Consider the following 12,297-nt stretch of genomic DNA (forward strand, 5'->3'; position numbering starts at 1 on the left):
ACCATCATCACCATCACTATCACCACCACTATCATCATCATCACCATTACCATCATCATCACTATCATCATCATCACCATCATCACCATCCTCATAACCATCACCATCCTCAACACTATCATCACCATCACTGTCACCATCACTATCATCATCATCACCATCCTCATCACCATCACCATCATCATCATCACCATCCTCATCACCATCACCATCCTCAACACCATCATCACCATTACCATCATCATCACTATCATCATCATCACCATCCTCATCACCATCATCCCGGCTCTTTATTACTTTATCATCATCAGTATCCTTTCATTTCACGACACTCATGACCTCTTATTACTTCATTGCGGATTTTATCTCTCATCCTTTCCATGCAGGCTTCACCACTGCATCAGCATCCCAATCGCCATCATCAGCATCCTCATCACCATCATCACCACCATCCTTATCCTCATCACTATCACCATCACCATTCTCATCCTCATCACCATCACCATCACCATCCCCATCACAATCACTATCATCATCATCACCATCCTCATCATCACCATCATCCTCAACACCATCACCACCATCAGCATCCTCATCACTATCATCATCACCACCATCCTCATCCCTGTCACCATCATCATCTTCATCATCATCACTATCATCATCACTATCATCACACCAGCTCTGTGCAAGGCCCTTAGATAGAGGGCAGCCTGGGGCTGACCTCACACAAGGATAGGAAGCCCCAAGTGAGCAGTGGGTCAGTACTGGGTGGACACCAGATATCCCTGGGCAGAGGCGTTGGCCCAAGGATGGGGAGGGGAAGAGGACAAGGGATGGGGAGTAAGAAGTGAGGGCCCCTCGCCTGCCTGAGAGAGCCCGAGGTGCAGCCTTTCCTCATTCCTGGAGGTTTCAGGACATCCCTGTGCTGCATCCTCCCATAGTACAGTGAGGGGGTGACTGTCAACTCACTCCTCAGATGAGGCACTGACTGCGGCAAGTGCCTTGCTGGCCATCTTGCAAGGCCAGGAGACAGTGCACACAATCTGGACTCCAAGATCCCTGCCCACCCCCATCTTCATCACCACTATCCTTATCACCATGATCATCCCCAGGTGACCAGAGCAGACCCTGAGCCCCAGGGATGACACAGCAGGGAGGGGCAGCCACTCTGGGCTCCCTAGTCCCCCATGGCACCTCAGCCTCAGCCCAGGAGGCTGCCTTCCCAGGGATGGCTGAAGGTGGGCTCTGGGGTCTTGCAGCCCTGGGCTCAGATGTAGCCTCTGCACCCCCTCACAGAGTAGGCAGAGAATCTGCCAGCCCCCTCCAAATCTGTCCCCACACCAGTGATGTGAGGACAATGAGAGGCCAGCACCTAACCCCCCCCAGGACCCCAAAGAAACCCCACCCAGGCCTCCACCCAGCATCCTGCCTCCCCAGAGGCCTGCCAATCTGACCTGGGTCAGCCTTGTCTCAGGTGAGGAGTCCAAGGAGGCAAGGTACAGGTCACAGCGTCCCAGAGCCACAAGGACCCCTCTGCTCCAGTGGTCTTGCAAGGCCACTCTGGCCTGGCCTGGCAGTAGCCCTGCTTTATCGAGGAGATATGGCAGGCAGGATCCTGCCTGCGTCTGGGCTGGAAGAGGGGGCAGCAGCCAAGCTGTGCTACAAACCCACCTGGAGCCACTTCCTTGCTGCTTCTGCCCATCTCAGCCTCAGCAGAGAAAGAAGGCTTGAGGACAGGCCTGGTACAGCCTGACTCATCTCATGAGAGACCCGGCCTGTGCTCCGAGTCAAGTTGCTGTGGCTTCTCATGCAACACTGATGGTCCCCCTCCCCTGCTCACCCATCATGTGTTAGACACGGGGATCTGCATGAAACACACGTGTTCCTCCCCTTTCAGAGACCCACCGAAATGAGGGTGATGCAGAGTGAGGAGTGGGGAGCACAGTGGCAGGCTGCTCCCCTGGAGAAACGCCCAGAGAAAGGGGTTCCACCACTGCTATCCAGGGGCACCCAGGGCCGACGGGCAGAAGAAAAGCTCCATCTCAACAGAGCAGCCAACCAGCTTCCCTCATAAAAGTGACCAGAAAACCAGTGACCACCAGGCATCTGGAAAACATATCAATGCAGAAAAAGAGGGAGAATGATGCTAGAGGAAGCCGACAGTGTGGGAAAAAGACAAAAATTGGGAGAAACATCTAATTTGTGTCTTCCTAGGCATAGATGGGGATTTAAAACAAGAACAGGGTGCTATGAACAAGGAGGCATCAGACAAAAAGAAAGAGTGCCTGGAAATTAAAAATAGAATCACTAAAATTAAAAAAAAATCAATACAAGTGTTAGAAAACAAGGTCAAAGAAATCTTCCAGAGAGAAAAACAAAGGAGAAAGAAAAATGAATGAGATTTGGGAGACAAACATAGGTTGAACATCTAAGGGGAGTTCCAGAAGAGAAAACAAAAAACTGAGAAAAGCCAGCAAAGAAATAATACCAGAAAACTTCCCAAAGCTGAGTACCCAGTCCTGCACTGGGCATTCACAGTGCACTTTCAGGCCCCCAGGGGTCAAGGGAAGTCTGAAGCTCCAGGAGGAGAAGCTGGTCACAAAGACACAACATGAAGCCATGAGCAGTGCACGCCGGTAATCCCAGCACTTTGGGAGACTGAGGTGGGAGGACTGCTTGAGGCCAGGAGTTTGAGACCAGCCTGGGTAACACAATAAGACCCTGCCTCTACAATAAACTAAAAAATTAGCCGGGTGTGGTGATGCATGCCTGTAATCTCAGCTACTTGGGAGGCTGAGGTGGAAGGATTATTTGAGCCCAGAAGTTTGAGGCTGCAGTGAGCCATGATCATGCCACTGCACTCCAGCCTGGGTGACAGAGTGAGACTTTCTCCAAAAAAACACACAACAAAGAAGATGCACTGTGGTATTGGCCTTCTTCATAGCACACTAGATGCCAGGAAACAACAACATTGCAACAGCTTCATAGCTCTGAGGGGAAACTAATTTCAACACAGAATTCTGGACCGAGACAATCCAGCTTGAACATACTTGTAAATACAGGAAGACTTCCGGAATGATTCTTCACTATATCTTCTTTAGAGAGTGAGTCAGGCTTATGTTTCAGCCAAAATGAGGTGCAAACCCAGAAAGAGGAAAACGTGGGGCCCAGGAAGCATTAACTGAAATCTCAACAGGTGGTAAAGGGAAGTTATGGGGCAGCAGGACAAGTGCTTGGAGTGAATCTTTATCCAGGGGAAAAAATGAGACCCCAGTAGAAGCCCTGATGTGGGGAAGAGTAAGCCCATGAGGGTGGTGGATGGGTAAAAAACATCAACTGTAAGCCCCAAGGAAAACAAAAGGCCATCAAAGAGAAGGAAGGTCACCCACCCCACGGCAAGATTGCGAAGAACATTTATGTGACCTGGGTTGGGAAACACTGGCTGTGAATTTAACTGATGGCAGCGAGACAGCCATGCTGGGGAGTGTGCTGGAGGAGACAGAGCTGGAGCAGAAGCTGAGGAAAGTGGCGGCAACCACTGGCAAAGCCAGGGAACAGAGGCGACAGTGGCTGCCTCCCAGGAGGACGCGGGGCAGGGGCAGATTGAGCCCATTCTCCAGACCAGCCTCCGAGGCTGGGTGCAGGTGTTAACTCTGTGCAATATGTTGTTGACCGAATGTTATTGTTTTTTAAAACAACTGCATATTTGGCACTAAATCTCAGAAAACAGAGATAAATAAAAAGAAAAAAAGAAAGTGTATCTTCCAGAAGGTGGAGACAAATGTGGGTTAGAAGCAGGTGTCTCCAAGGTGCAGGAGGAGAGAGAGGGACGGTGAGAGCTCAAGAGTACCTGGACACATAGCCCCAGTGCAGCTGGCATCGGGCCAGGGAGGATCCACGTGCTACTTTTCAGTTCCCTGCTTGGCCGAGGGTGGCTGAGGATACATCTGGGTCTCCCAGGACACTATGGGCTCCTGGCCCCAGAGACTCTGCAATCCAGACACCTGAAGGGGCAGCTTCTGGCCTAAACGCCCAACTCTGAGCTTGAGCCTTCCCTGCAGGCCAGGCAGCTGCTCCCCTCGCCCAGCCTCAGAGTTCCTGCCTGCCCCCCCAGCCCAGCCCTCACACTGTGATGAAGCCCCACCCCTGGATTCCCCTTACCCCTGCCTGCTCCTGTCCCCTCCTTGTCACAGATCTGAGCCCCCCACTCCAGGCTGGGGCCCCTCAGGAGCCAGGGGTAGGGGTGTGCGGTCAACACCCAGCAGGGGTTGCCTAGCACTGGGGTGGGTGCGCAGCCCCCGAGCCTCCTTCCTGACCTTGGCCGAGTGCACACGGGCTTCTCTCAGATGCTATGAGAGCGCCCAATGCGTCTCCGCAACCAAACCGAGGCACGCACGCAGCGGCGACGTGAATAAGTAATTGCTCTTTTATTAACAAGTGATAAATTATTCCTATATGATTGTGCGTGATAACTCTTCCTTATTTGAAATCAATTTGGGATGGAAACTGTTGTCGGCTTCTCACCCACGAGGGTGGGAGGCCCAGGTGCCGCTGCCTCTTGGAAAACGAGGTCAGTGTATTTCAGCTACTTCCTGAGGCTGATGCACCGCCCCACTGCGCAGGGCCAGTGGAAGGGGGTCAGCTGCCCTCCGGGAGGCGGGGCAGTCCAGCCTTATTTCTTCAGCATCTCTGTCCGGGACCCACCCCACCGAGCCCAGGGCACAGAGGGGTTCCCCAAGTCCAAGGCCACACTGGGTATCACCACAGGGTCATCAGCAGTCAGGGGGCCATGCACAGGCCATACTGCACTCATCCCCCTATGTAAGCCCCAAAGACTGGGCAACCTGACCTTTCAGCCCACAGAGGACACTCCAGCACCCAGCTGGTCTCCTGGCCTGCCTGGGCCACCCCACGGTGGCTTCTCAAACCTGCAAAGGCATAAGCCATTCTCCTAAAATTGTCCTGATGATTTTACAACAGCCCTGCCCCCATCCGCTTTCCTTCCTCCCCCAGCGTCACAGAGGAGGGTCCAGGGACTCAGCCTGTTCAGGGCAGCCCCTGGGCCAGGCCTCAGCACCTCTTCTGTTAATGCATATTTAAAACCTTGCAACTCACCGGGCAGCCAGCCAGCCGGTGCCTCCCTCCCAAGCCAGGCCTGCAGGAAGCCATGCCCCGTCCCGCTCACTCCTCCACTGGCTGCTTCTCCGACCCCCATCATGGCTGCAGCAGGCCTGGAGGCCCAGTTACCCCCAGGCCCAGTCACATGGCCCTACTCAGGCACCACCTGTGCCTCTTGGCTGGGTTTCTCATCTGAGAAATGGGAGGGCTGGGTCTGGGTGAGGCACTTCTGTGGGCCCACTCTCAGGGTCTCCTTGACACCCCTCCACCTTCTGCCCACTGCCAGGGTGCCACTCCACACCTCCATTCCACACCTCGCTGGCCCACTTAGCAGGCTTCTGTGTAGCTTGTTTCTGTCGGTTGAGGCACCCTGGGCTTTGGGCTCCACAGGGGCTGGTGACCCGCATACAGGAGGTGCTCCATAAATGTTTGTCATGTGAATGCACCAAATGCTCATCACTAAGGGCAAGTGGCAGGCTTTGTGCAGCTATAGAGACAGCATTCCCCAGGATGTCCAGCCCTGGGAGAGAGCCTTGGCCCACAGCCCATGAGGCAACGGATGTTCCTGGGTTGGGGGCATGGCTCCAGCACCCCAGTGCCAAGGGCGAGGTCTCTAAGTAGCAACAAAGATAGCTTTACTTCTGTTACAGCTCAATGTCTGCGTCTCCCCCAGATTCACGTGTTGAAGCCCTAACCCCCAGTGTGATGGTATTTGGAGGTGGGGCCTTTGGGAGGTGATTAGGGTTAGATAAGGTCACAAGGCTGGGGCCCTCACCATGGCATTAGTGGCCTGGAAGAGAAAGAGACCTCAGAGAGTGCATGCCCTCCTCTCTCTCCACCCTTCCATCCCCCACCATGTGAGGGCACAGTAAGGAGGTGGCTACCTGCAAGCCAGGAAGGGAACTTCCACCAGAACCAGCCCATGCTGGCACCCTGATCTCAGACTTCCAGCCTCCAGAACTGTCAGGAAATGTGCTTCTGCTGTTTAGGACACCTTGTCTATCGTATTTTGTCATGGCAGCTTGATCAGGCTAATACAACTTCTTTCTTAAAACTTTGGTGTATTTTTCCAGATTTTCTACAATGAACATGACCTCATAAAATCAAGAGTGTTTTTCGTTTGTTCTGTTTGGTCATATGCCGACACTGGGCCAGGTGGAAGGGTGGGTGAGTTCGTCTCGTAGGTGGCAGGAGCCCCCTCCATGAGCCCCCACGCCCCAGGGTCCCTGCCCATCGTGATCGGCCCTGCAGGGCAGTCCTGGAAACAGTTCAGGGCTTGGGGCCCTGGCTGTGCCTGGGGAGGTCTCAGGCAGGCCCCCCAACATCTCAGAACTGGTTCCCCCGGTTGGAAATGGAGATAATAAGGCCCATCTCACGGCGGAGGGTAGAGGTGGAAATGCCTGGTCCACCCACAAAGAATGGGGCAGCCTGCACCTGGCCTCTCCCTGGAGGACCTTCTCACATCACCCCGGGAGGGACCACCATCCCCACCCCACAGAGGAGAAAGCCCAGCTCCAAGGCCAGGTTGCAGCTAGGAAGTGCTCTGCTGGCATCCTACCTGGCCCTGACCCCAGGCCTGAAGCCAGCACCACCCGGGGCTCTGTTGCTCCAAGGCCATCGCCCCTGCTGGCATTTGCTCAAGGAGTTCCCCCTCCAGAATGCCCTGCCCTATTCCCAGACACACTTCCTCTGGGGGGCTCTTCTCCCCCAGCCCCACCCCTGCCACCCCTAAGGAGGCTGGCCCCTTCCCAATCCCATCCTCGTCTGCACCACTGCCTTCCCCAAGGTGTCTATCCTCAGACCCAATGGGGCTACCATGGAAGCCCGGCTGGGTAACGGCCCATAAGCTCCTGCCCATGAAGTACTCAGGCAGGGAGGGGCACCAGCTTGGCTGAGCATGAGTGACAGGCTGGGTGGGTCTCAACCTCACCCTGGGCCTGGGGTAGCCCCATGCAAGTGAGGATGATGAACACGGTGGACCCCCAGGCAGAAAGTGAGCCACAGGGGGCTATGCAGGACTACAGCCCTTCCCTCCCCTCAATTCACTGGAGAGTACCCTGTTACTCCCCCGGCTCCCAGGGCCCTCATCACCTCAAGACCCAGAGGCAGTGATGGAGACTGTCCTGCAACATCAAGCTCCCTGTGATCTGGGGGCCAGGGGATCCTGAGTACCCTGCCTCCTGGAGTGCTCTGCCTGCAGGGGACAGTAGCGGTGCCTTCAGGTGGGGTGGTTGGGGTGGCTTCCTGGAGGAAGTGATACCTCAGCCAGGAGGGGGGCGTGGGGGTGGTCCTGACATGTACCAAGGCTGGGGGTCAAGTGTGCACCGTCTCTCAGCCAGGAGAGTGGAGGCGCTGGACCAAGGCTGGGGGTCAAGTGTGCACTGTCTCTCAGCCAGGAGGGTGGGGGCGCTGGACCAAGGCTGGGGGTCAAGTGTGCACTGTCTCTCAGCCAGGAGGGTGGGGGCGCTGGACCAAGGCTGGGGGTCAAGTGTGTACTGTCTCTCAGCCAGGAGGGTGGAGGCGCTGGACCAAGGCTAGAGGTGAAGTGTGTACCGTCTCTCAGCCAGGAGGGTGGAGGTGCTGGACCAAGGCTGGGGGTTAAGTGTGCACTGTCTCTCAGCCAAGAGGGTGGGGGCGCTGGACCAAGGCTGGGGGTCAAGTGTGCACTGTCTTTCAGCCAGGAGGGTAGAGGCACTGGACCACTGGGGCCTCAGGTGTCCAGGTCACTTGTCCCTGGAGTCCCTGGCTATGACAGAGGCCCTGTTGGGCAGCTCTGGGTTGGGGACAGGCCAAGGCATAGGGGAGGGCACAAAGGGAGGTTGATGCCCCACCCATCACCCATCATCTGCCTCAGGCCACCCCAGGGGACTGGCCTCCGCTCCGGCAATGGGTGAAGAATGGAGTCCATTAGGGCCGCCATCTGTCTCAGCCATGACGGGTCCTCGTGGTGACATCCGGGAGGTATGTAGATGGAATATCTTTATGGGGAGAGTTTTTCTTTTGCCAATTTTCAAATAGGAAGCCAGACACTTGTCACACCTGTCCCTGTGTCAGCCTCTGCCTGACATAAATTGGGGCCGAGGCAGGGAGATGAAAGACAGCCTGGATGCAGCCGGGTGTGCGGGGCCCATGTGTCAGGCCGAGGGAGCACCAGAGCCGCAGGCAGCCTCCTGCTGGGGCCAACGGGAGCTCGCCCCACAGTCCACCTCCGCAGCCTCTGCCCCTCCCTCCACTCCCCTCTGGACCCACAAGTTCTTCCCCTGCCCTCCCCCAACCCAGAGCCCTCCAAGCATCTCACCCAGGCAGTGGCCTGTCCTGCAGCCACTGGGCTTCTGTTAGGGGACACTGAAGCCTCCTCAGCCCCCAGGCCAGCAGCTCCAGCTCCTCTTTCAGACCTGGGGCCAGTGTGGCCTCCATGAGCTGGCAATGTGGGGGGCTCAGAGTCCTCAACCTCACCCCCGCTGCCACTCCTAGGGACCTTGTGGGCTTCAGCATGTCTCCCTGGAATCAGGGGGGGCTTGGGGGTAGAGCATGTCAAGAATCTCAAGGTCCCTGCCGCCCAGCACAGGACTGTCTTAGAACTGATGCCAGGAAGAATTTGCTGAGAGAATGAAGGCAGAGGCAAGTGACCCCCGTGGGCCTCCCCTGCATCGGGGACTGGACCAGGGCCCCCTGGGAGTGCATCTTGGTGCCCGAAACTGCACCAAGGATGAGGAGGGGAGGACCCTCCCCAGGGGACACTTGGGGTTCACCTGGCAGGCCCCACCCAAGTCCACAGTCCCCCATGGCCCCAGCGGGTGGGGCAGGGGACGCACCCAGCTGAGAGAACTGTGGCAGTCCTGCTGCTGTCTCACGTGGCCCTAGGGGGCTCATCTGTAGCTCCCACAGGAGCCCCGAGAAGCCAGTCACTGCTGGGCTCATGGGCTACCACCTCATACAGCCCCATCCCTCAGGAGGCCCTGAGGAGACCCTGGGGCTGGGCAGGGCGTGACCGGCCAGCTCCATGCTTCCTGACAAGAGGGCCTGGATGTCCAGGGAGAGCCAGGAGGGAAGCGGAGACTCAAGTGGAGAGTGTGTGGGAGGGAATGTTACTGGGCTCCACACAGGAGGGGGCACCAGGGCCGACTCCCAGGTTCCTGGTGGCATGCGTGGAGGCAGGTGGGGCCAGGAGCACCAGCGCAGCACATCCTGCGTGACCTTGGGCCAGCTCCTCAGCCCTCCCTCGACAGCCATGCTGGTAGCTGGCCAGGCCCCGGCGAGTGAGCTCCCCAAGTGGGTGGAAGGGGCTCCTGGGGTGGGGGCCGTGCCCGGGGCAGGTGGCCCACCCTCCCAATACCCAGTCCCACCCTGCCCTGCCACAACCGAGGACTCTGCCCAAGGACCAGTCAGGGACGAGGCATCCTCTCCAACTGCACTGCGAGGCCAGCACAAGTGAAGGGCGGGACAGAAGCTTCCACACAACAAAGGCAGAGGACCCCATACTTCCCTCTGAGTCAGGGCAGAGGTCCTGAGGCAGAGCTCCTGCTGGAACCCAAACTGCGCTGCAGGCTCCTGAGAACTAGGGCCTTCTCCACATGCACCCAGCCTCCCCTCCAGACTCCACAGCTGCTAGCCCTGCCCGGAGCCTGTGCACCCCACTCCCACCCCGTCATAGCCTCTCAGCCCCACCATCACTTGGGCTCCCCTGGCATGAACTAACGTGTCTCCCAGGATGTCCTACAAGGACCCTCACGGCAGAGTGACCGATGGGGAGGAGTGGCCCCAGAGAGCAGTTCCTTCTCTGTATCCACCAGGGTTCAGCAGAGACTCCTGCTCCAGGCAGTACAGTGGGGCCCACATGCCCATCCCCACTGGCCACACGGGCCGGCCAGAGTCCAGCCTGGATCCCCCCAGGGCACGACAGGACAGGTAAGAAGGGCTGAAAACCTGGGAGGCCTCCAGGAGGTGAGGGCCCTGCCACCCCTTCCCACAAGGTCCCAAGGCCCCAATCGCTAGTCTCGATTTCCACAGCTAGTTTAGCCCAGGCCACGAAAGGGCGTGCAAAGGGCCTGGCCTAGACGAAGGGGTCCCTGGAGCCAGGTGCACCAGGAGCCTCCAGCTTGCCCAAATCAAGCTGCCACTATGGCCGGGTCCTGTGGGCAGTGCTTACTCACCACTGCTCCAGCTTCACAATAGCCACGTGCGGACAGGGAGGCTCAGAGGGTAGGTGGCTCCCCGGGGGAAACAGAGCGACCCTTGTGCAGCCATCTGGGCCAACTGATCTGCACCTAACAGCCAGCCTTGAAGGCCACCAACCCTGGGGTCTCCCGGAGCTGACCCAGGGACAGACGGGCACCAGGCACTGCCCACGAAGGTGCAACTGATCCTCCTCACCGGTGCCTGGGCCCTCCCTCCCTCCCAGTGTGGCTGTCCCACCCTTCATGGCTTTCTGGGTCCTCAAGCTAGGCCTGGGCTCCTCAAGTGGAGAGGCGGAGGCAGACACAGGTGCCAGGCACTGGGAACTAGGGACAGGGGCTTCCCTGGTGAGGATGGAAAAGAAGCTTCCTATGTGAGACCCTCTAGCCCAGGCCCTGAGAATGAAGGGGCCAAAGCTTCATCTAGGGGCACTCGGCGGGGAGTTTAGGCAGGCAGCGCCTGGCTGGAAACATGTCTTAGGGAAGCATTTGAATCCTGGGGTGGGGAACAAGATGGTAGGCAGGGAGCCGGGGCCGGCTGTGGCCACAGGCCGGGGACAGAGGCCAGGTCTGAGGCTGGCCCTCAGTGAGGAGTAAAGGGGATGGACTGGGAGACAGGGTGCAAGTTTGACACTGATTTTGCCTTTGGGGATGGGCAGAGGGAAGAGGCTGAGACTCCAGGCTTGGATGTTGGGTACGGAGGATGTGATACTAGCAGACGGGCTGGATCTAGAGGCCTAAGATGTGCAGTGTGGGGAGCTGTGTGTGCAGGAGAGATGCAGGACACTAGGGAGCCTGAACCCCTGCTCCAGTGCACAGGCCTGGCACATGGCAGGGAGGAGGCAGTCACCATTCCCTGACCCGCCCGGGCCTGGGAGGCAGGGCAGAGCTGGTGACAGGCCAGGCTGGAGCCTTGGAATGACATCTGGCATGTGGCGGTGGAGGGGGAACATGTAACTGGGGACCGTGGACTCCCAGCTGGAATCCACCTCCACCTTCCACATCCACGCACTGCCTTTTGGTCTTTACTGAGCACCTGCTGTGTGCAGGGGCTGCTCTAGCCCCTGGGACCACCAAGGGCCAGCCCTCCGCAACGCCAGCCCTGCACTCAGCCCCCACCCACTTCCTCTAGAGCCCCACACCCCACACACTGAGGACTCTAGGCGTTTTCCCACTCTTGAAGGCACTGAGCTGGGAACACCACCTCTGGCTACCAGCCGTGGACTGCAGATGAGGCCTACGGTGACCAGGAAGGGTGGAGCTGCCCAAGGTCACACAGCAAGCCGGCGCTGCATAAGCTTACCCATGGCTGCCCAGCCTTGGGGAATGGGGGACTTCTGGCATGTCCCCAAGCTGGCCTCATCTGGGCCCTGGCAGAAGGCAAATAAAGGCAACATCTCAACAAGGTTGTGATAGCCGGGACAAACTGAGGACACAGTGCCAGGGATCCAGGCAAGCAAGGGACAATCCAGGAAGGCTCCCAGGAGGAGGTGAGGGGCCTGGAGCCCACCGTGGCCTGAGACCCTCCTTGGCACTCCAGCCTGCCTAGCCCTACCCCCTTCCGCGACGGGCCCCTCACCCAGCCTCAGCCTTGGCCTGACATTTCCCGTGACATTTGCTGCAAAGAAATAGAGTCATAAATCCAAAGGTTAAATTTGCACATCGCCTCAAATTGCTGGGAGAAGCAGTGGTCCCTCCACCCACTGGGCGCCCCGTGGGCGCGGGGTTTGTGTGGCAGGGTCTACCCATCCCGGGGCCCTTGCTGGAGGCCCACAGGTCTCCTCCTCTGGTCCTCCGAGGCACTTCAACCACTATTTCCCAAAACAGGTTCCTGGGCACACCAGGCCCTGAGGTACATCGCATAGGGGTGCCTCTCAGAGAAGGTGCTGCCCACCCCTCTCCAAAACAGGGCCCAAGACGCCCTGTGGGAAAGGAGCACCATCAGCACCATTTCATCCAGCAGGTCCCACATTTGACCACAAAGCCCTTATGTGATACCCCC

The 12,297-nt window shown here is 57.9% G+C and overlaps 1 protein-coding gene across 2 annotated transcripts in view; it reads right to left on the bottom strand.

Annotated features, from left to right (window-relative positions):
- Positions 1–12,297, bottom strand: part of RTN4R (reticulon 4 receptor) — a 28,111-nt gene that overhangs the window by 10,925 nt on the left and 4,889 nt on the right. The gene's annotated exons all lie outside the window — the stretch shown is intronic.

Source organism: Hylobates moloch, unplaced genomic scaffold, assembly GCF_009828535.3.
Source record: "Hylobates moloch isolate HMO894 unplaced genomic scaffold, HMol_V3 SCAFFOLD_19, whole genome shotgun sequence".
In the NCBI taxonomy this organism is placed as follows: Eukaryota; Metazoa; Chordata; class Mammalia; order Primates; family Hylobatidae; genus Hylobates; species Hylobates moloch.